General features: G+C 44.7%; 1 protein-coding gene across 1 annotated transcript in view; it reads left to right on the forward strand.

Moving 5' to 3' along the window:
* LOC112236857 (glutamate receptor-interacting protein 2) overlaps positions 1–24,531 on the forward strand; it is a 100,370-nt gene that overhangs the window by 13,601 nt on the left and 62,238 nt on the right. The window contains exon 2 of the mRNA XM_042329795.1: positions 14,929–15,063. The gene's annotated coding sequence lies outside the window, so the exon portion shown is untranslated. The remainder of the gene's footprint in view (positions 1–14,928; positions 15,064–24,531) is intronic.

The following is a 24,531-nucleotide window of genomic DNA, read 5'->3' on the forward strand; positions in this document are numbered from 1 at the left end:
CCCCTGTATATAGCCTCCACATTGACTCTGTACCGGTACCCCTGTATATAGCCTCCACATTGACTCTGTACCAGTACCCCTGTATATAGCCTCCACATTGACTCTGTACCAGTACCCCTGTATATAGCCTCCACATTGACTCTGTACCAGTACCCCCTGTATATAGCCTCCACATTGACTCTGTACCAGTACCCCCTGTATATAGCCTCCACATTGACTCTGTACCGGTACCCCTGTATATAGCCTCCACATTGACTCTGTACCGGTGCCCCCTGTATATAGCCTCCACATTGACTCTGTACCAGTACCCCCTGTATATAGCCTCCACATTGACTCTGTACCAGTACCCCTGTATATAGCCTCCACATTGACTCTGTACCGCCACCCTCTGTATATAGCCTCCACATTGACTCTGTATCAGTACCCCCTGTATATAGCCTCCACATTGACTCAGTACCGGTACCCCCTGTATATAGCCTCCACATTGACTCTGTACCAGTACCCCTGTATATAGCCTCCACATTGACTCTGTACCAGTACCCCTGTATATAGCCTCCACATTGACTCTGTACCAGTACCCCTGTATATAGCCTCCACATTGACTCTGTACCAGTACCCCTGTATATAGCCTCCACATTGACTCTGTACCAGTACCCCTGTATATAGCCTCCACATTGACTCTGTACCAGTACCCCTGTATATAGCCTCCACATTGACTCTGTACCAGTACCCCCTGTATATAGCCTCCACATTGACTCTGTACCAGTACCCTGTATATAGCCTCCACATTGACTCTGTACCGTGCCCCCTGTATATAGCCTCCACATTGACTCTGTACCAGTACCCCTGTATATAGCCTCCACATTGACTCTGTACCAGTACCCCTGTATATAGCCTCCACATTGACTCTGTACCGCCACCCTCTGTATATAGCCTCCACATTGACTCTGTATCAGTACCCCTGTATATAGCCTCCACATTGACTCAGTACCGGTACCCCTGTATATAGCCTCCACATTGACTCTGTACCAGTACCCCTGTATATAGCCTCCACATTGACTCTGTACCAGTACCCCTGTATATAGCCTCCACATTGACTCTGTACCAGTACCCCTGTATATAGCCTCCACATTGACTCTGTACCAGTACCCCCTGTATATAGCCTCCACATTGACTCTGTACCAGTACCCCTGTATATAGCCTCCACATTGACTCTGTACCAGTACCCCTGTATATAGCCTCTACATTGACTCTGTACCAGTACCCCCTGTATATAGCCTCCACATTGACTCTGTACCAGTACCCTCTGTATATAGCCTCCACATTGACTCTGTACCAGTACCCCTGTATATAGCCTCCACATTGACTCTGTACCAGTACCCCTGTATATATCCTCCACATTGACTCTGTACCAGTACCCCTGTATATAGCCTCCACATTGACTCTGTATCAGTACCCCTGTATATAGCCTCCACATTGACTCTGTACCAGTACCCCTGTATATAGCCTCCACATTGACTCTGTACCAGTACCCCCTGTATACAGCCTCCACATTGACTCTGTACCAGTACCCCTGTATATAGCCTCCACATTGACTCTGTACCAGTACCCCTGTATATAGCCTCCACATTGACTCTGTACCGGTACCCCTGTATATAGCCTCCACATTGACTCTGTTCCAGTACCCCCTGTATATAGCCTCCACATTGACTCTGTACCGGTACCCCCTGTATATAGCCTCCACATTGACTCTGTACCAGTACCCCCCCCTGTATATAGCCTCCACATTGACTCTGTACCAGTACCCCTGTATATAGCCTCCACATTGACTCTGTACCAGTACCCCCTGTATATAGCCTCCACATTGACTCTGTACCAGTACCCCTGTATATAGCCTCCACATTGACTCTGTACCAGTACCCCTGTATATAGCCTCCACATTGACTCTGTACCGTGCCCCTGTATATAGCCTCCACATTGACTCTGTACCAGTACCCCTGTATATAGCCTCCACATTGACTCTGTACCAGTACCCCTGTATATAGCCTCCACATTGACTCTGTACCGCCACCCTCTGTATATAGCCTCCACATTGACTCTGTATCAGTACCCCTGTATATAGCCTCCACATTGACTCAGTACCGGTACCCCTGTATATAGCCTCCACATTGACTCTGTACCAGTACCCCCTGTATATAGCCTCCACATTGACTCTGTACCAGTACCCCTGTATATAGCCTCCACATTGACTCTGTACCAGTACCCCTGTATATAGCCTCCACATTGACTCTGTACCAGTACCCCTGTATATAGCCTCCACATTGACTCTGTACCAGTACCCCTGTATATAGCCTCCACATTGACTCTGTACCAGTACCCCTGTATATAGCCTCTACATTGACTCTGTACCAGTACCCCTGTATATAGCCTCCACATTGACTCTGTACCAGTACCCCTGTATATAGCCTCCACATTGACTCTGTACCAGTACCCCTGTATATATCCTCCACATTGACTCTGTACCAGTACCCCCTGTATATAGCCTCCACATTGACTCTGTACCAGTACCCCTGTATATAGCCTCCACAATGACTCTGTACCAGTACCCCTGTATATAGCCTCCACATTGACTCTGTACCAGTACCCCTGTATATAGCCTCCACATTGACTCTGTACCGGTACCCCTGTATATAGCCTCCACATTGACTCTGTACCAGTACCCCCTGTATATAGCCTCCACATTGACTCTGTACCGGTACCCCTGTATATAGCCTCCACATTGACTCTGTACTGTAACACCCTGTATATAGCCTCCACATTGACTCTGTACCAGTACCCCTGTATATAGCCTCCACATTGACTCTGTACCAGTACCCCCTGTATATGGCCTCCACATTGACTCTGTACCAGTACCCCCTGTATATAGCCTCCACATTGACTCTGTACCAGTACCCCCTGTATATAGCCTCCACATTGACTCTGTACCAGCACCCCTGTATATAGCCTCCACATTGACTCTGTACCGGTGCCCCCTGTATATAGCCTCCACATTGACTCTGTACCAGTACCCCTGTATATAGCCTCCACATTGACTCTGTACCAGTACCCCTGTATATAGCCTCCACATTGACTCTGTACCAGTACCCCCTGTATATAGCCTCCACATTGACTCTGTACCAGTACCCCTGTATATAGCCCCCACATTGACTCTGTACCAGTACCCCTGTATATAGCCTCCACATTGACTCTGTACCAGTACCCCTGTATATAGCCTCCACATTGACTCTGTACCAGTACCCCCTGTATATAGCCTCCACATTGACTCTGTACCAGTACCCCTGTATATAGCCTCCACATTGACTCTGTACCAGTACCCCCTGTATATATCCTCCACATTGACTCTGTACCAGTACCCCTGTATATAGCCTCCACATTGACTCTGTATCAGTACCCCTGTATATAGCCTCCACATTGACTCTGTACCAGTACCCCTGTATATAGCCTCCACATTGACTCTGTACCAGTACCCCTGTATACAGCCTCCACATTGACTCTGTACCAGTACCCCCTGTATATAGCCTCCACATTGACTCTGTACCAGTACCCCCTGTATATAGCCTCCACATTGACTCTGTACCGGTACCCCCTGTATATAGCCTCCACATTGACTCTGTTCCAGTACCCCCTGTATATAGCCTCCACATTGACTCTGTACCAGTACCCCCTGTATATAGCCTCCACATTGACTCTGTACCAGTACCCCTGTATATAGCCTCCACATTGACTCTGTACCAGTACCCCTGTATATAGCCTCCACATTGACTCTGTACCAGTACCCCCTGTATATAGCCTCCACATTGACTCTGTACCAGTACCCCTGTATATAGCCTCCACATTGACTCTGTACCAGTACCCCTGTATATAGCCTCCACATTGACTCTGTACCGGTGCCCCTGTATATAGCCTCCACATTGACTCTGTACCAGTACCCCTGTATATAGCCTCCACATTGACTCTGTACCAGTACCCCTGTATATAGCCTCCACATTGACTCTGTACCGCCACCCTCTGTATATAGCCTCCACATTGACTCTGTATCAGTACCCCCTGTATATAGCCTCCACATTGACTCAGTACCGGTACCCCCTGTATATAGCCTCCACATTGACTCTGTACCAGTACCCCTGTATATAGCCTCCACATTGACTCTGTACCAGTACCCCTGTATATAGCCTCCACATTGACTCTGTACCAGTACCCCTGTATATAGCCTCCACATTGACTCTGTACCAGTACCCCTGTATATAGCCTCCACATTGACTCTGTACCAGTACCCCTGTATATAGCCTCCACATTGACTCTGTACCAGTACCCCTGTATATAGCCTCCACATTGACTCTGTACCAGTACCCCTGTATATAGCCTCCACATTGACTCTGTACCAGTACCCCTGTATATAGCCTCCACATTGACTCTGTACCAGTACCCCTGTATATATCCTCCACATTGACTCTGTACCAGTACCCCTGTATATAGCCTCCACATTGACTCTGTACCAGTACCCCCTGTATATAGCCTCCACAATGACTCTGTACCAGTACCCCTGTATATAGCCTCCACATTGACTCTGTACCAGTACCCCTGTATATAGCCTCCACATTGACTCTGTACCGGTACCCCCTGTATATAGCCTCCACATTGACTCTGTACCAGTACCCCTGTATATAGCCTCCACATTGACTCTGTACCGGTACCCCTGTATATAGCCTCCACATTGACTCTGTACTGTAACACCCTGTATATAGCCTCCACATTGACTCTGTACCAGTACCCCTGTATATAGCCTCCACATTGACTCTGTACCAGTACCCCCTGTATACAGCCTCCACATTGACTCTGTACCAGTACCCCTGTATATAGCCTCCACATTGACTCTGTACCAGTACCCCCTGTATATAGCCTCCACATTGACTCTGTACCAGCACCCCTGTATATAGCCTCCACATTGACTCTGTACCGGTGCCCCCTGTATATAGCCTCCACATTGACTCTGTACCAGTACCCCTGTATATAGCCTCCACATTGACTCTGTACCAGTACCCCTGTATATAGCCTCCACATTGACTCTGTACCAGTACCCCTGTATATAGCCTCCACATTGACTCTGTACCAGTACCCCCTGTATATAGCCTCCACATTGACTCTGTACCAGTACCCCCTGTATATAGCCTCCACATTGACTCTGTACCAGTACCCCTGTATATAGCCTCCACATTGACTCTGTACCAGTACCCCTGTATATATCCTCCACATTGACGCTGTACCAGTACCCCTGTATATAGCCTCCACATTGACTCTGTACCGCCACCCCCTGTATATAGCCTCCACATTGACTCTGTATCAGTACCCCCTGTATATAGCCTCCACATTGACTCTGTACCAGTACCCCTGTATATATCCTCCACATTGACTCTGTACCAGTACCCCTGTATATAGCCTCCACATTGACTCTGTACCAGTACCCCCTCTATATAGCCTCCACATTGACTCTGTACCAGTACCCCTGTATATAGCCTCCACATTGACTCTGTACCAGTACCCCCTGTATATAGCCTCCACATTGACTCTGTACCAGTACCCCTGTATATAGCCTCCACATTGACTCTGTACCAGTACCCCTGTATATATCCTCCACACTGACTCTGTACCAGTTCCCCCTGTATATAGCCTCCACATTGACTCTGTATCAGTACCCCTGTATATAGCCTCCACATTGACTCTGTACCAGTACCCCTGTATATAGCCTCCACATTGACTCTGTACCAGTACCCCTGTATATAGCCTCCACATTGACTCTGTACTGGTACACCCTGTATATAGCCTCCACATTGACTCTGTACCGTAATACCCTGTATATAGCCTCCACATTGACTCTGTACCGTAATACCCTGTATATAGCCTCCACATTGACTCTGTACCGTAATACCCTGTATATAGCCTCCACATTGACTCTGTACCGTAATACCCTGTATATAGCCTCCACATTGACTCTGTACCGTAATACCCTGTATATAGCCTCACTATTGTTATTTTACTGCTGCTGTTTAATTATTTGTTACTTTTTTTTTTAAATTGACTCATCTATTTTTTACTTAACATTTATTTTTCTTAAAACTTCTTAAAGCATTGTTGGTTAAGGGCTTGTATGTAAGCATTTAACTGTTAGGTAACAAATATAATTTGATTTCATTTGATTTGGTGACAGGCAGTGGCTGAGACAGCATATGTTCTGATTTTACACACTGCACTCTCTGAGAGAGGTAGTTAGCAAACCAGCCCAAAGACCCCTCAGAGAAACCAATACAACGGCCCACAAGAATGGAATGGTCTACCGTATCAAAAGATTGCATAGCAGAGAGAGTACTACTGACATCAAGAAAGCCAGTCAGTAGATTATTGACAAGTTTTTCCAACACTTTTGATTTAACAGGGCAAAATAGAAATAGACCTGTAACAGTTAGGATCAGCCTGATCTCCTTTAAATAAAGGACGCACCGTGGCTGCCTTCCAAGGAACCTACCCAGAGAGGAGAGACAGGTTAAAAAGGTCAGAGATTGGCTTGGCGATAATAGGAGCTTCAACCTTAAAGAAGAATGGATCCATCTGACCCAGATGATTTTTGGGGGTGAAGTTTAAGGACCTCAGACTCAGTGCCTGAGGGAGAAACTTGGTGGCGGGTAGTGATTTATTATTATTATTATCATTTAAAAAATTTAAAAAATAATAATAATAATAATATTTAACCTTTATTTAACCAGGTAGGCAAGTTGAGAACAAGTTCTCATTTACAATTGCGACCTGGCCAAGATAAAGCAAAGCAGTTCGACACATACAACGACACAGAGTTACACATGGAGTAAAACAAACATACAGTCAATAATACAATATAAACAAGTTTATATACGATGTGAGCAAATGAGGTGAGATAAGGGAGGTAAAGGCAAAAAAAGGCCATGGTGGCAAAGTAAATACAATATAGCAAGTAAAACACTGGAATGGTAGATTTGCAGTGGAAGAATGTGCAAAGTAGAAATAAAAATAATGGGGTGCAAAATAAATAAATAAATTCAATACAGTAGGGAAAGAGGTAGTTGTTTGGGCTAAATTATAGGTGGGCTATGTACAGGTGCAGTAATCTGTGAGCTGCTCTGACAGTTGGTGCTTAAAGCTAGTGAGGGAGATAAGTGTTTCCAGTTTCAGAGATTTTTGTAGTTCGTTCCAGTCATTGGCAGCAGAGAACTGGAAGGAGAGGCGGCCAAAGAAAGATTTGGTTTTGGGGTTGACTAGAGAGATATACCTGCTGGAGCGTGTGCTACAGGTGGGAGATGCTATGGTGACCAGCGAGCTGAGATAAGGGGGGACTTTACCTAGCAGGGTCTTGTAGATGACATGGAGCCAGAGGGTTTGCCGACGAGTATGAAGCGAGGGCCAGCCAACGAGAGCGTACAGGTCGCAATGGTGTGTAGTATATGGGGCTTTGGTGACAAAACGGATTGCACTGTGATAGACTGCATCCAATTTGTTGAGTAGGGTATTGGAGGCTATTTTGTAAATGACATCGCCGAAGTCGAGGATTGGTAGGATGGTCAGTTTTACAAGGGTATGTTTGGCAGCATGAGTGAAGGATGCTTTGTTGCGAAATAGGAAGCCAATTCTAGATTTACCTTTGGATTGGAGATGTTTGATATGGGTCTGGAAGGAGAGTTTACAGTCTAAACAGACACCTAAGTATTTGTAGTTGTCCACGTATTCTAAGTAAGAGCCGTCCAGAGTAGTGATGTTGGACAGGCGGGCAGGTGCAGGTAGCGATCGGTTGAAGAGCATGCATTTAGATTTACTTGTATTTAAGAGCAATTGGAGGCCACGGAAGGAGAGTTGTATGGCATTGAAGCTTGCCTGGAGGGTTGTTAACACAGTGTCCAAAAAAGGGCCAGAAGTATACAGAATGGTGTCGTCTGCGTAGAGGTGGATCAGAGACTCACCAGCAGCAAGAGCAACATCATTGATGTATACAGAGAAGAGAGTCGGTCCAAGAATTGAACCCTGTGGCACCCCCATAGAGACTGCCAGAGGTCTTTATTATTATTATTGCTGAAGGTGTAAACCCATTTTTTTTAGCAAGAGATAGCACTTGTATATGCTAAGAAAGTAGCAGAAATTTGCAGAAAGTCGTTTTGGAAACATTTTATTTTATGGAAACAATAATGTTCTTGAACTTTTTTGGCAACATAGTGATATATTCTTATTACTGTACAATGAGGAATTCAACTACAAAATACTAGTCTTCTCCCATTTGTTTAACCATTGCCCCCAACCACAACGTGTATAAACAACAACAATAAATAAGAATAAAATAAGATAATAGATACAAAACAAAAATGTGAAGAACATAAATCAATCAACTCTAATTAGCACGTCGGACAGTTTGCAAGTGTGTGTGAATGGACTTTGCAGCTGCATCAGATTTAGCCCCCTGAACAGCTTTCACAAGCGCTGCAGAGGCTGCTGTGCGGGGGAGGCGTTCCCTTCTTTGAATGTGTGGGGTTACAAGTTCCTTTCCCAGCTGCTCCAGGAACACCCTGCTCTTGTTCCGCTTATCAGGCATCCAGGTAGGGTTGATCTTGTTCCATATCACAAAGGCATTGTATGAGGACACATCAATGACGTTATGGAAGATGACCAGGGGCCAGCGGGCAGTCATCCTCCTGCAGCTGTTAGTTCCAATCACCTTTCCAGGTTGTCCACACCTCCTTTGTTGTGGTTGTAGTGCAGGATGATGGCTGGCTTCCTATCCTCACGATCACGGATCTCAGCCATTTTGTCCAGTGTGCTCAGGACGACCACATTCTTGTTCCTCTTTGTTCCTCTTTGGGAGGTAAGAAACTAGACTGGTGGTGGTGGTGGGGGTGAAGGCAAACTTTGATGAGAAGGCCCCTTGTTGCGAAGAGTGCAGGGGGGAGCTCAGGCTTGTTCTTTCTGACTGTGCCAACCATAGTGATCTTCTTCTTCAGGAGCTGCTGGCTGAGTTCAATCAGTAGCATGTGCTGCTGTTTTTGTGGTGTGTAAATTATTTTAGAACTGCCGCGTCAAAATTGACTCTAAGACAATCTTTGTACCCTGGTGGTGTACAGCTTCAATGGAAATATTAACAAAGGAGATGTTTCACTTTGTCTGATGTTGTTCACTCTAGGAAAAGTCATCCCATTTCAAGTTGAAATAATATGATTTAGGGGTTTTTCTCTGCTGTTAAACATAGTGGTGAGTCATTTTGTTTTACCCTTAAGACAACACAAGGGTTAATGGCTGTGATAGGAAAAAACTGAGGATGGATCAACAACATTGTAGTTACTCCACAATACTAACCTAAATGACAGAGTTTAATGGCTGTGATAGGAGAACACTGAGGATGGATCAACAACATTGTAGTTACTCCACAATACTAACCTAAATGACAGAGTTTAATGGCTGTGATAGGAGAACACTGAGGATGGATCAACAACATTGTAGTTACTCCACAATACTAACCTAAATGACAGAGTTTAATGGCTGTGATAGGAGAACACTGAGGATGGATCAACAACATTGTAGTTACTCCACAATACTAACCTAAGGGACAGAGTTTAATGGCTGTGATAGGAGAACACTGAGGATGGATCAACAACATTGTAGTTACTCCACAATACTAACCTAAATGACAGAGTTTAATGGCTGTGATAGGAGAACACTGAGGATGGATCAACAACATTGTAGTTACTCCACAATACTAACCTAAGGGACAGAGGGAAAAGAAGGAAGCCTGTACAGAATAAAAATATTCAAAAACATAGATTCTGTTTGCAACAAGGCACTAAAGTAAAACTGCAAATATAAATCAACTTCATGTTCTGAATATGTGTTATGTTGGGCCAAATCCAACACATCACTGAGTACCACTCTTCATATTTTCAAGCATGGTGGTGGCTGTTATGGAATGCTTGTCATCGGCACAGACTATGGTGTTTTTGGGGGGGGGATAAGATACACGGAATAGAGCTAAGAACAGGCAAAGTCCCAGAGGAAATCCTGGTTCAGTCTGCTTTCCAACAGACACTGGGAGACAAATTCACCTTCCAACAGGACAATAACCTAAAACACAAGGCCAAATATACACTGGAGTTACCTACCAAGATGACATTGAATGTTCCTAAGTGAACTCGTTCAAGTTTTGACTTAAATTGTCTTGAAAATCTATGGCAAGACCTGAAAATGGCTATCTAACAGTAATTAACAGCCAACTTGACAGAGCTTGAAGAATTTTTTAAATATTGATGTGCAAATATAGTACAATCCAGGTGTGCAAAGCTCTTAGAGACTTACCCAGAAAGACTCACAGCTGTAATCGCTGCCAAAGGTGATTCTAACATGTATTGACTCAGGGGTGTGAATACTTATATAAATTAGATATTTCTGTATGTAATTTTCTATAAATGTGCTAAAATTTCTAAAAACGTGTTTTCACTTTGTCATTATGAAGATGTGTGAGAGAGAAAGAAAAAAAAAGATTTTTCGTCCATTTTGAATTTCAGGCTGTAACACAACAAAATGTGGAATAACTCAAAGGGGCATGAATACTTTCTGAAGGTACTGTGTGTGTGTGTGTGTGTGTGTGTGTGTGTGTGTGTGTGTGTGTGTGTGTGTGTGTGTGTGTGTGTGTGTGTGTGTGTGTGTGTGTGTGTGTGTCACGCCCTGGTCTTAGTATTTTGTGTTTATATATTTATTTGGTCAGGCCAGGGTGTGACATGGGGTTATTTTGTGTTGTGTTGTGGTATTGGGGGTTTTAGTAGGTATTGGGATTGTGGCTGAGTAGGGGTGTCTAGCATAGTCTATGGCTGCCTGAGGTTCTCAATCAGAGTCAGGTGATTCTCGTTGTCTCTGATTGGGAACCATATTTAGGTAGCCTGGGTTTCACTGTGTGTTTGTGGGTGATTGTTCCTGTCTTTGTGTTTGCACCAGATAGGACTGTTTCGGTTTTCACATTACGTTTATTGTTTTTTGTAAGTTCGTGGTTCTTTATTATTTAATAAACATGGATTGCAATAGCCACGCTGCATTTTGGTCCGATCCTTGTTCTACCTCTTCGTCAGAGGAGGAGATAGAAGAGAGCCGTTACAGTGTGTGTGTGTGTGTGTGTTTTTCCAAGAGACTCGTGCAGTACCAGATTAATTACCCTGAGCTGCAGAACAGAACAGAACAGAGCAGCAGGATTAGCATTCTCTGGTTTGAGTTCTGTTTTCTCATTGGTTTAAAAACCTTGTGGCTGAATATCTGGAATACTGTAGCAGCCCCTGTCATGGTGGCTGTCATTGTATTATAGAAGGGGATAATGCACTGGGTGTGTGTTGTGTGTGTGTGTGTGTGTGTGTTTGTGTAGTGTGTAGTGTGTCCGTGTGTGTGTGTGTCACCAGATCTAAACGCTGTTTAGTGATGTTGAGAGGTCGCAAAGCTTGGATTAGAAAAGGGGGAAGATGAGAAAAGGGGGAGACAGAGAGGGGGAGAGAGAGAGAGAGGGGGAGAGAAAGTGAAGGAGTGAGAGAGCGAGAGAGAGAGAGAAACAGGGGTAGAGAGAGAGAGGAAGACAGAGATAGAAAGAGAGAGAAAAGATTCCATTCATGTCATTACACCTCTCTTGTTTCCTCCATCTTGTCCTCCCTCTTTCCTCCCTCTTCCCTCGCTGTGACTTCCCAGCTCCAACTTTGTGATTGTTCCCACACCTACGTTGATTAATGGTCGTGTGCGGGTCTGATTTAACATAATTAAATAGTTCAGTCCCTTTAAAGATGGAATCCACGGTAGGGAAACAGCGCCACTGTCCACCGACCAGGGGCCGCTGTTATTGTTGTTTTGTTATTGTTGTTTTGTTATTGTTGTTTTGTTATTGTTTTGTTTTTGTTGTTTTGTTATTGTTGTTTTGTTATTGTTGTTTTGTTTTGTTGTTTTGTTATTGTTGTTTTGTTATTGTTGTTTTGTTGTTTTGTTATTGTTGTTTTGTTTTTGTTGTTTTGTTTTTGTTGTTTTGTTTGAGTTGAGGAGAGGAGCGTTTTGCAACAGCGTGCTGTTGAAGGGGAGAAATGTTGTAATATTTCAAACAGCTGTTTTCAACATTCCCGCTTTAAGCTTTGAAGACTGTTGAGGATTTATCAAGAGGTTACGAGACGCTACACAAAGCATTTAGAACATATAGTCTGTTTGAAACTCTTAGTACCCCCAACTCCTGTCAGTAAAGTCATGACATTGACATCAGGTACTGTCGTCTACACACACAGACAATGAATGAAGCAATAGCACATGCCAAGTGTATTGCATTGTACTTTTTAGCCTACTTTTTAAGAGTGTTGGGGCCAGTAACTGAGAGGTTGCTGGTTCGAATCCCCGAGCCAACTAGGTGAAAAAGTTGTCAATGTGCCCTTGAGCGAGGTACTTAACTCTAATTGCACCTGTAAATTCCTCTGTATTAGAGCATTTGCTAAATGATTAAAATGTAAAAATGGCATAAACCATTAATAATCCCAAATCTAAATCCCTGTCTAATAAACCATTAATAATCCCAAATCTAAATCCCTGTTTAATAAACCATTAATAATCTCAATGCTAAATCCCTGTTTGATAAACCTGTGTGGGCTGTTCTCCAGTCCTATTACTGAGATAAGGACCGGCCTTAATACCAAGTGATTGAAAAATGTGTTATGTGAAACAATGCCAGAGCTGTGTGTGTGTGTGTGTGTGTGTGTGTGTGTGTGTGTGTGTGTGTGTGTGTGTGTGTGTGTGTGTGTGTGTGTGGATGGGTGCTGAAACAATGCCTGAGCTGACGAACTAATGAAGTCCCTGCCTGCTGCCATAGGCACACTAGCAGGTTAATTACAGGGAGGGAGAGAGAGGGGGAGGAGCAGGGAGAGAGAGAAAGAGAAGGGAGGGAGAGAGGGAGGGAGAGAGAGGGGTGAAGCAGGGAGAGAGAGGGGGAGAAGGGAGGGAGAGAGGGGGTGAAGCAGGGAGAGAGAGGGGGAGAAGGGAGGGAGAGAGAGGGGGAGGAGCAGGGAGAGAGATAAAGAGAAGGGAGGGAGAGAGAGGGGAGAAGTAGGGAGAGAGATAAAGAGAAGGGAGAAGCAGGGAGAGAGAGAAAGAGAAGGGAGGGAGAGAGAGGGGGAGAAGTGGGGAGAGAGATAAAGAGAAGGGAGGGAGAGTGAGGGGGAGAAGCAGGGAGAGAGATAAAGAGAAGGGAGGGAGAGAGAGGGGGAGAAGTAGGGAGAGAGAGAAAGAGAAGGGAGGGAGAGAGAGGGGGAGAAGCAGGGAGAGAGAGAAAGAGAAGGGAGGGAGAGAGAGGGGGAGAAGTAGGGAGAGAGATAAAGAGAAGGGAGGGAGAGAGGGGGAGAAGCAGGGAGAGAGAAAGAGAAGGGAGGGAGAGAGAGGGGGAGAAGCAGGGAGAGAGATAAGGGGAAGGGAGGGAGAGAGGGGTGAAGCAGGGAGAGAGATAAAGAGAAGGGAAGGAGAGAGAGGGGTGAAGCAGGGAGAGAGATAAAGAGAAGGGAGGGAGAGAGAGAGGGGGAGGAGGATGTGTGGCTTAACTTGTCCTCCTTTACTCCTTCTTTTTGCAGAGTAGAGTACAGTAGAGTAGAGTACAGTAGAGCAGAGTAGAGTTCAGTAGAGTAGAGCAGAGTTCAGTAGAGTAGAGCAGAGTTCAGCAGAGCAGAGTACAGTAGAGTAGAGCAGAGTTCAGCAGAGCAGAGTTCAGTAGAGTAGAGCAGAGTTCAGTAGAGTAGAGCAGAGTTCAGCAGAGTAGAGTAGAGTTCAGCAGAGTAGAGCAGAGTACAGTAGAGTAGAGTGGAGTAGAGCAGAGTGCAGTAAAGTACAGTACAGTAGAGTACAGTACAGTAGAGCAGAGTACAGTAGAGTACAGTACAGTAGAGTACAGTACAGTAGAGCAGAGTACAGTACAGTAGAGTACAGTACAGTAGAGCAGAGTACAGTAGAGCAGAGTAGAGTAGAGTAGAGCAGAGTGCAGTAGAGTAGAGTAGAGCAGAGTGCAGTAGAGTAGAGTAGAGCAGAGTAGAGTAGAGTAGAGTACAGTAGAGCAGAGTGCAGTAGAGTAGAGTAGAGTAGAGTACAGTAGAGTAGAGTACAGTAGAGTAGAGCAGAGTACAGTAGAGTAGAGCAGAGTACAGTAGAGTAGAGTAGAGTACAGTAGAGTAGAGCAGAGTACAGTACAGTACAGTAGAGTAGAGTACAGTAGAGCAGAGTACAGTAGAGTAGAGTACAGTACAGTAGAGTAGAGCAGAGTACAGTAGAGTACAGTACAGTAGAGTAGAGTAGAGTACAGTAGAGCAGAGTGCAGTAGAGTACAGTACAGTAGAGTAGAGCAGAGTACAGTACAGTAGAGTACAGTAGAGTAGAGTACAGCAGAGCAGAGTACAGTACAGTAGAGTACAGTAGAGCAGAGTACAGTAGAGTAGAGTAGAGTACAGTAGAGTAGAGTACAGTACAGTAGAGTAGAGTACAGTACAGTAGAGTAGAGTACAGTACAGTACAGTACAGTAGAGTAGAGTAGAGTAGAGTAGAGTAGAGTAGAGTAGAGCAGAGTAGAGTACAGTAGAGTAGAGTAGAGTACAGTAGAGCAGAGTACAGTACAGTCCAGTCCTGTCCAGTCGGGTTGGTGCTAGATAGAACCGGGTGACAGTACGGAAGAAAAATAGTTAATTCTGTGTTTCAGTAAAAGTCCTACTCATGGGACCCCTTGTTTGATCTAGTGTCTAGGTTTTAGCTCAACAGGTTAACACATAGTGTTGTGACCTGCGTTCGAATCCAGTCGTTTACACTTCTCTCTGTTTTGTGTTTCAGTGAAGGTTCAGAAGAGTGACCACCCCCACTCGTGGGACCCCTGTGTGAACTACTGTCCCCCCCAGCACCCCTCCTCTCACTGTAAGACCTGGACCACCTCTAACAACCCCTCCAGCACACAGGAATACTGCAAATGTAAGTATCGCCTATGCTTCTGTTTTCTGTCTCCCCAGAAAACAACACACTGGTTCTGTGAAAAGTTCCCAGAAATTCTTCTCATAACACAAAAAAACTGTCCAGTTGTGCGGATGATTCTACAATGTTTATTTTAGGGTGCTAAAAAACTTACAAGAATGTTCCCAGAACACATTTCATCTGTTTGTTTTTTTAAGGTTCCCAGAATGTTTATTTAGTTTGTGGGAACATTGTGGGGATGTGACAACAGATCGGTTCCCAAAACACAAACAAAAAACACTAAAAAAACTGTCCAGTTGTGCTGACATTCAGATAATGTTTTTATCCGGCTGAACAAAACATTTATTTGATGTTACAAGAGTGTTGATAGAACAGCTATACTGAGTTCTTTAAAACTAGAACCCCGCCTGGCCTTTCAGCCTATCAGGACCCGCTAGAGAACATTGAAAACTAGAACCCCGCCTGGCCTTTCAGCCTATCAGGACCTACTAGAGAACGTTGAAAACTAGAACCCGCCTGGCCTTTCAGCCTATCAGGACCCGCTAGAGAATGTTGAAAACTAGAACCCGCCTGGCCTTTCAGCCTATCAGGACCCACTAGAGAACGTTGAAAACTAGAACCTGCCTAGCCTTTCAGCCTATCAGGATCCGCTAGAGAACGTTGGAAACTAGAACCCCGCCTCTCAGCCTATCAGGACCCGCTAGAGAACTTTGAAAACTACAACCCCGCCTCTCAGCCTATCAGGACCCGCTAGAGAATGTTGAAAACTAGAACCCCGCCTCTCAGCCTATCAGGACCCACTAGAGAATGTTGAAAACTAGAACCCCGCCTCTCAGCCTATCAGGACCCGCTAGAGAACATTGAAAACTAGAACCCCGCCTCTCAGCCTATCAGGACCCACTAGAGAACATTGAAAACTAGAACCCCGCCTTTTAGCCTATCAGGACCCACTAGAGAACATTGAAAACTACAACCCCGCCTCTCAGCCTATCAGGACCCACTAGAGAACGTTGAAAACTAGAACCCCGCCTCTCAGCCTATCAGGACCCGCTAGAGAACGTTGAAAACTAGAACCCCGCCTCTCAGCCTATCAGGACCCGCTAGAGAACGTTGAAAACTAGAACCCCGCCTCTCAGCCTATCAGGACCCACTAGAGAACATTGAAAACTAGAACCCCGCCTCTCAGCCTATTAGGACCCGCTAGAGAACATTGAAAACTAGAACCCCGCCTCTCAGCCTATCAGGACCCACTAGAGAACGTTGCCGGACATCAGATGCGACCCTCAAGGTGCTGCAAACATAAGCACCAACCCTTGATAAATAATACTGTTGTAATAAAATATAAAAAATATAAATAATACTATTGTAATAAAATATAAAAAATATAAATAATACTATTGTAAAGGATTCATTGCGTGAAGAAATATTTGCAGAAATCTATCAATAAAAAATGTTTTTATTTTTATTTATTTGTTTAGATAAAGTCAAAGTTATTTTTTGTATAATTCTACAAAGTCTTAGGAAACAAAGTAGGCCTGTAGTCTGTTTTAGTTTCCGTTACAAAAAAAACCATTACAATCCATTCGATCCACTTTATTTATAGATTTGATTAGTAATATAATTATACTAATTCATAAAGTTCAGTTACAGCGTCTTTTGAAAAAAAATATAAACTAAAAATAATAATATAACCAGCCAGCTGAAATGATTTGATGTGTTCCTAAACACAAGCACCAGTGAATAAACAATTATAAACGAAGAATTGCATAAATAAATATCAGTGGAATTATTCCAAAATATTCATGACAAGATATACAACAGTCATTTCTTGATTGTACCCAAACACTGTATTGTGCCCATATACCTTTCGTCATGAATTAATGTCGTCTTCTCTCCACGCTTTGGGTTCCCAGTCAGCATACAGCTTCAGGGCTTTGTGTGAACAAGCCCCACTAACACATCGATGGCACTACACACAGGTTCCATGGGCCTTGTTTCGTGTGCACCTACTGCATGGTGTCGCACAATCAAATCAAATTGTATTTGTCACATACACATGGTTAGCAGATGTTAATGCGAGTGTAGCGAAATGCTTGTGCTTCTAGTTCCGACAATGCAGTAATAACCAACAAGTAATCTAACTAACAATTCCAAAACTACTGTCTTATACACAGTATAAGGGGATAAAGAATATGTACATAAGGATATATGAATGAGTGATGGTACAGAGCAGCATAGGCAAGATACAGTAGATGGTATCGAGTACAGTATATACATATGAGATGAGTATGTAAACAAAGTGGCATAGTTAAAGTGGCTAGTGATACATGTATTACATAAGGATGCAGTCGATGATATAGAGTACAGTATATACGTATGCATATGAGATGAATAATGTAGGGTAAGTAACATTATATAAGGTAGCATTGTTTAAAGTGGCTAGTGATATATTTACATCATTTCCCATCAATTCCCATTATTAAAGTGGCTGGAGTTGAGTCAGTGTCAGTGTCAGTGACACAACTCAATGTTAGTGGTGGCTGTTTAACAGTCTGATGGCCTTGAGATAGAAGCTGTTTTTCAGTCTCTCGGTCCCAGCTTTGATGCACCTGTACTGACCTCGCCTTCTGGATGATAGCGGGGTGAACAGGCAGTGGCTCGGGTGGTTGATGTCCTTGATGATCTTTATGGCCTTCCTGTAACATCGGGTGGTGTAGGTGTCCTGGAGGGCAGGTAGTTTGCCCCCGGTGATGCGTTGTGCAGACCTCACTACCCTCTGGAGAGCCTTACGGTTGTGGGCGGAGCAGTTGCCGTACCAGGCGGTGATACAGCCCGCCAGGATGCTCTCAATTGTGCATCTGTAGAAGTTTGTGAGTGCTTTTGGTGACAAGCCGAATTTCTTCAGCCTCCTGAGGTTGAAGAGGCGCTGCTGCGCCTTCTTCACGATGCTGTCTGTGTGAGTGGACCAATTCAGTTTGTCTGTGATGTGTATGCCGAGGATCTTAAAACTTGCTACCCTCTCCACTACTGTTCCATCGATGTGGATAGGGGGTGTTCCCTCTGCTGTTTCCTGAAGTCCACAATCATCTCCTTAGTTTTGTTGACGTTGAGTGTGAGGTTATTTTCCTGACACCACACTCCGAGGGCCCTCACCTCCTCCCTGTAGGCCGCCTCGTCGTTGTTGGTAATCAAGCCTACCACTGTTGTGTCGTCCGCAAACTTGATGATTGAGTTGGAGGCGTGCGTGGCCACGCAGTCGTGGGTGAACAGGGAGTACAGGAGAGGGCTCAGAATGCACCCTTGTGGGGCCCCAGTGTTGAGGATCAGCGGGGTGGAGATGTTGTTTCCCTCACCACCTGGGGGCGGCCCGTCAGGAAGTCCAGTACCCAGTTGCACAGGGCGGGGTCGAGACCCAGGGTCTCGAGCTTGATGACGAGCTTGGAGGGTACTATGGTGTTGAATGCCGAGCTGTAGTCGATGAACAGCATTCTCACATAGGTATTCCTCTTGTCCAGATGGGTTAGGGCAGTGTGCAGTGTGGTTGAGATTGCATCGTCTGTGGACCTATTTGGGCGGTAAGCAAATTGGAGTGGGTCTAGGGTGTCAGGTAGGGTGGAGGTGATATGGTCCTTGACTAGTCTCTCAAAGCACTTCATGATGACGGAAGTGAGTGCTACGGGGCGGTAGTCGTTTAGCTCAGTTACCTTAGCTTTCTTGGGAACAGGAACAATGGTGGCCCTCTTGAAGCATGTGGGAACAGCAGACTGGTATAGGGATTGATTGAATATGTCCGTAAACACACCGGCCAGCTGGTCTGTGCATGCTCTGAGGGCGCGGCTGGGGATGCCGTCTGGGCCTGCAGCCTTGCGAGGGTTAACACGTTTAAATGTCTTACTCACCTCGGCTGCAGTGAAGGAGAGTCTGCATGTTTTCGTTGCAGGCCATATCAGTGGCACTGTATTGTCCTCAAAGCGGGCAAAAAGTTATTTAGTCTGCCTGGGAGCAAGACATCCTGGTCCGTGACTGGGCTGGATTTCTTCTTGTAGTCCGTGATTGACTGTAGACCCTGCCACATGCCTCTTGTGTCTGAGCCGTTGAATTGAGATTCTACTTTGTCTCTGTACTGACGCTTAGCTTGTTTGATAGCCTTGCGGAGGGAATAGCTGCACTGTTTGTATTCGGTCATGTTACCAGTCACCTTGCCCTGATTAAAAGCAGTGGTTCGCGCTTTCAGTTTCACGCGAATGCTGCCATCAATCCACGGTTTCTGGTTAGGGAATGTTTTAATCGTTGCTATGGGAACGACATCTTCAACGCACGTTCTAATGAACTCGCACACCGAATCAGCGTATTCGTCAATATTGTTATCTGACGCAATACGAAACATATCCCAGTCCACGTGATGGAAGCAGTCTTGGAGTGTGGAGTCAGCTTGGTCGGACCAGCGTTGGACAGACCTCAGCGTGGGAGCCTCTTGTTTTAGTTTCTGTCTGTAGGCAGGGATCAACAAAATGGAGTCGTGATCAGCTTTTCCGAAAGGAGGGCGGGGCAGGGCCTTATATGCGTCGCGGAAGTTAGAGTAACAATGATCCAAGGTTTTTCCACCCCTGGTTGCGCAATCGATATGCTGATAAAATTTAGGGAGTCTTGTTTTCACATTAGCCTTGTTAAAATCCCCAGCTACAATGAATGCAGCCTCTGGATAAATGGATTCCAGTTTGCAAAGAGTCAAATAAAGTTCGTTCAGAGCCATCGATGTGTCTGCTTGGGGGGGGATATATACGGCTGTGATTATAATTGAAGAGAATTCTCTTGGTAGATAATGCGGTCTACGTTTGATTGTGAGGAATTCTAAATCAGGTGAACAGAAGGATTTGAGTTCCTGTATGTTTCTTTCGTCACACCATGTCTCGTTAGCCATAAGGCATACGCCCCCGCCCCTCTTCTTACCAGAAAGATGTTTGTTTCTGTCGGCGCGATGCGTGGAGAAACCCGCTGGCTGCACCGCCTCGGATAGCGTCTCTCCAGTGAGCCATGTTTCCGTGAAGCAAAGAACGTTACAGTCTCTGATGTCCCTCTGGAATGCTACCCTTGCTCGGATTTCATGTTGTTGTCAAGAGACTGGACATTGGCAAGAAGAATGCTAGGGAGTGGTGCACGATGTGCCCGTCTCCGGAGTCTGACCAGAAGACCGCCTTGTTTCCCTCTTTTTCGGATTCATTTTTTGGGTCGCCGCATAGGATCCATTCTGTTGTCCCGGTTGAAAGGCAGAACACAGGATCCGCGTCGCGAAAAACATATTCTTGGTCGTACTGATGGTGAGTTGACGCTGATCTTATATTCAGTAGTTCCTCCCGACTGTATGTAATGAAACCTAAGATGACCTGGGGTACTAATGTAAGAAATAACACGTAAAAAACAAAACACTGCATAGTTTCCTAGGAACGCGAAGCGAGGCGGCCATCTCTGTCGGAGCCGGAAGTCAACATTTAATCTCTGTTGAAGCGAGTGCGTGGCGTGGTCCACGGGGGGGGAAAAGTCCATACCATCACTATCAGACCAAAATAACTCAACATCCATGCTCTTTCTGCTGGATCCCCTCCACCCCCACCCCCACCCCCTCCGCGGACATCACTGCTTTCATCCATAGACATAGTCTCACATTCTGTTTCCTTTTTCTGTGCTAATGAGCAAATGGGAACAATCTCTGATGTGCTGCAACATTTGCATGTCACATAAACTCGTAGTGGAGGTTGGGATCATCGTCTCAGTTGGTTCTGTTCTGCTTTTTCTGAGGCGAGGCAAAGGCATCAGAGGCTCCAAGGCAACATCAGAATCAGATGAAGACTCTTCATCAGTAACAGCGACCGCAACTCATTTCAATTCGGCGGCATTTGCATTGCTGTCAGTGCTTCCATTAGTTTGGTCGGGCCATTGAACTACACACAGTGTATGTTGTACTCAGTGTCTGATTTGACTCGCTGAGGGGAAATGATGTACCATTTCTAGCCTTTCATAATAAAATAATGAGACCGCCCACAACGGCCACAATTCTTCATCGACATTACACTATTGTTCTAAATTCAATCATCCTCTTCAACCACATCGTGGCTCCTGAGTGGCACAGCGGTCTAAGGCTCTGCATCTCAGTGCTACAGGCGTCACTACAGACCCTGGTTATATCCTGGGCTGTTTCACAACTGGCCATGATCAGGAGTCCCACAGGGGGTTGCACACTTTGCCTGGTGTTGTCCGGGTTTGGCCTGGGTAGGCCGCCATTGTAAAATAAGAATTTGATCTTAACTGACTTGCCTGATTAAATACTTAAAAAAAATAATTGATTAATCATTCAGTTAATTGACGTCACATGCACCATTTTCACCTTCTATCTGGTTTCCATGCACCATTTTCACTTTCTATATGGTTTCCATCTCCCATTATCACCTTCTATCTGGTTTCCATCTCCCATGATCACCTTCTATCTGGTTTCCATGCACCATTAACACCTTCTATCTGGTTTCCATCTCCCATTATCACCTTCTACCTGGTTTCCATCACCCATTATCACCTTCTATATGGTTTCCATCTCCCATTATCACCTTCTATCTGGTTTCCATCTCCCATGATCACCTTCTATCTGGTTTCCATGCACCATTAACACCTTCTATCTGGTTTCCATCTCCCATTATCACCTTCTATCTGGTTTCCATCTCCCATGATCACCTTCTATCTGGTTTCCATGCACCATTAACACCTTCTATCTGGTTTCCATCTCCCATTATCACCTTCTACCTGGTTTCCATCACCCATTATCACCTTCTATCTGGTTTCCATCTCCCATTATCACCTTCTATCTGGTTTCCATCTCCCATTATCACCTTCTATCTGGTTTCCATCGCCCATTCATCCATTGACGACAGAATAGCATATTTTAATTTTAAGTTTATTGTGTTACTCGTTTTTGCTTGGTAGCCAGAGTAATACTGCCTCCTAGTGGTCAGGTGCTGAATTCAGAGTAATACTGCCTCCTAGTGGTCATGTGCTGAATTCAGAGTAATACTGCCGCCTAGTGGTCATGTGCTGAATTCAGAATAATACTGCCTCCTAGTGGTCATGTGCTGAATTCAGAGTAATACTGCCTCCTAGTGGTCATGTGCTGAATTCAGAATAATACTGCCTCCTAGTGGTCATGTGCTGAATTCAGAGTAATACTGCCTCCTAGTGGTCATGTGCTGAATTCAGAGTAATACTGCCTCCTAGTGGTCATGTGCTGAATCCAGAATAATACTGCCTCCGAGTGGCCATGTGCTGAATTCATGGACAGCGCGGATATTCTTGGAAAAAGTGAAATGTGCACTTTCTGATACTATATAGAAATCAACATGTTTTACCTGCATGTAATTCTGAAGGAAGATTTGATAATGTGATGCTCTTTTCCTCAGCATCTGTCAATTACAAGATGCGCCCATCTCTTCATGTAAATTTGACAACTGATTGGTTTAATATTGTCACTCATTAGATTATTGTCAACTTAATATTGTCTATGGATAAACTCTTATTATGTATGAAATTAGTTTCGGTGTAGTTTGGATGTGCCGGCTGTGCAGGTTGACCGAGTTTAGATGTAGTTTGGATGGGCCGGCTGTGCAGGTTGACTGAGTTTAGGTGTAGTTTGGATGGGCCGGCTGTGCAGGTTGACTGAGTTTAGGTGTAGTTTGGATGGGCCGGCTGTGCAGGTTGACTGAATACAGGTGTAGTTTGGATGGGCCGGCTGTGCAGGTTGACCGAGTTTAGATGTAGTTTGGATGGGCCGGCTGTGCAGGTTGACTGAGTTTAGGTGTAGTTTGGATGGGCCGGCTGTGCAGGTTGACTGAGTTTTGGTGTAGTTTGGATGGGCCGGCTGTGCAGGTTGACTGAGTTTTGGTGTAGTTTGGATGGGCCGGCTGTGCAGGTTGACTGAGTTTAGGTGTAGTTTGGATGGGCCGGCTGTGCAGGTTGACTGAGTTTTGGTGTAGTTTGGATGGGCCGGCTGTGCAGGTTGACTGAGTTTAGGTGTAGTTTGGATGGGCCGGCTGTGCAGGTTGACTGAGTTTTGGTGTAGTTTGGATGGGCCGGCTGTAAAGGGTTACTGGCGTCGTTTGTTTTCCACTCATCAACTTGGAGTCAAGGACTTGTTGTGTATTATTCTAAAAGGCTGACTGCAACACACAGCATGTTTTCAATCCCCTTACATTTGATTAATAATATAGTTACAGTAAATACAGAAGTTTATTTTAACAAACCAGAAATGGTATCAACCCGCTCAAATTATTAACATGAGCGCCAACGGCTGATCAATAGGCATAACACAAACATTTCTACATTGTTGCACAATGTTCCCCAGTTTCCAAATGAGTATGTTTGTATGACGTTCACAGCCTATTTGTTTTAGGTTGAACATAATATTCCATTGACCGCGGGAATATACATTTCACCTTGTCTTGGAACATTTCAAGAACATTAATAAAATGTTATATTTAAGTTTTTACCTAATATTACCACAACATTCTCAGCATGCAAATTTGTCAGCCTTTAAAGCAGATTGGGCGTTTCTATCCAGTTTTAACGGTAATTCTCATATATAGAGACATATGGCATTTCAAATTTCATTCATAAGACATTTTGAACAACATTTAATCATACAAACACAACCACAATTTGTATGTTGACAATTTGCACAAGTGGGGTTTGCACCTGCAATGTCTGGTTCCCAAATCAGGTCTTTCCTCCTCTGAACCAGCAGAGAAGCACTCATATATCTTATTTTGCAGTATATAGCCATGGCAGTATGGTCAATCTGGAATTCTGTGCTTCCTTTTTAGCCTTAACACAACTGGACTGTGTTTTTGTGTGTTTTGGGAACATATCTTTAGTAATGTTCCCACCAAACAATGTTCCCACCAAACAATGTTCCCACCAAACAATATTCCCACCAATCTGTTCCCACCAAACAATGTTCCCACCAAACAATGTTCCCACCAAACAATGTTCCCACCAAACAATATTCCCACCAATCTGTTCCCACCAAACAATGTTCCCACCAAACAATGTTCCCACCAAACTGTTCCCACAACCTAATAATGAAACATTCTGGGAACCTTTAAATGACACAGACAAAATATGTTCTGGAAACATTCTTGTAACAACAGGTGAATGTTTTATAGAAACAAATATTATACACTACATGGCCAAGAGTATGCGGACACCCTTTCAAATTAGGGGATTCGGTTATTTAGGCCACACCCGTTGCTGAAAGGTGTATTAAATCGAACACACTGCCATGCAATCTCCATAGACAAACAGTGGCAGTAGAATGGCCCGTACTGAAGAGCTCAGTGACTTTCAACGTGGCACCGTCATAGGATGCCACTTTTCCAACAAGTCAGTTTGTCAAATGTCTGCCCTGCTAAAGCTGCCCCGGTTAACTGT

This window comes from Oncorhynchus tshawytscha, linkage group LG02 (genome assembly GCF_018296145.1).
Source record: "Oncorhynchus tshawytscha isolate Ot180627B linkage group LG02, Otsh_v2.0, whole genome shotgun sequence".
Lineage (NCBI taxonomy): Eukaryota > Metazoa > Chordata > Actinopteri > Salmoniformes > Salmonidae > Oncorhynchus > Oncorhynchus tshawytscha.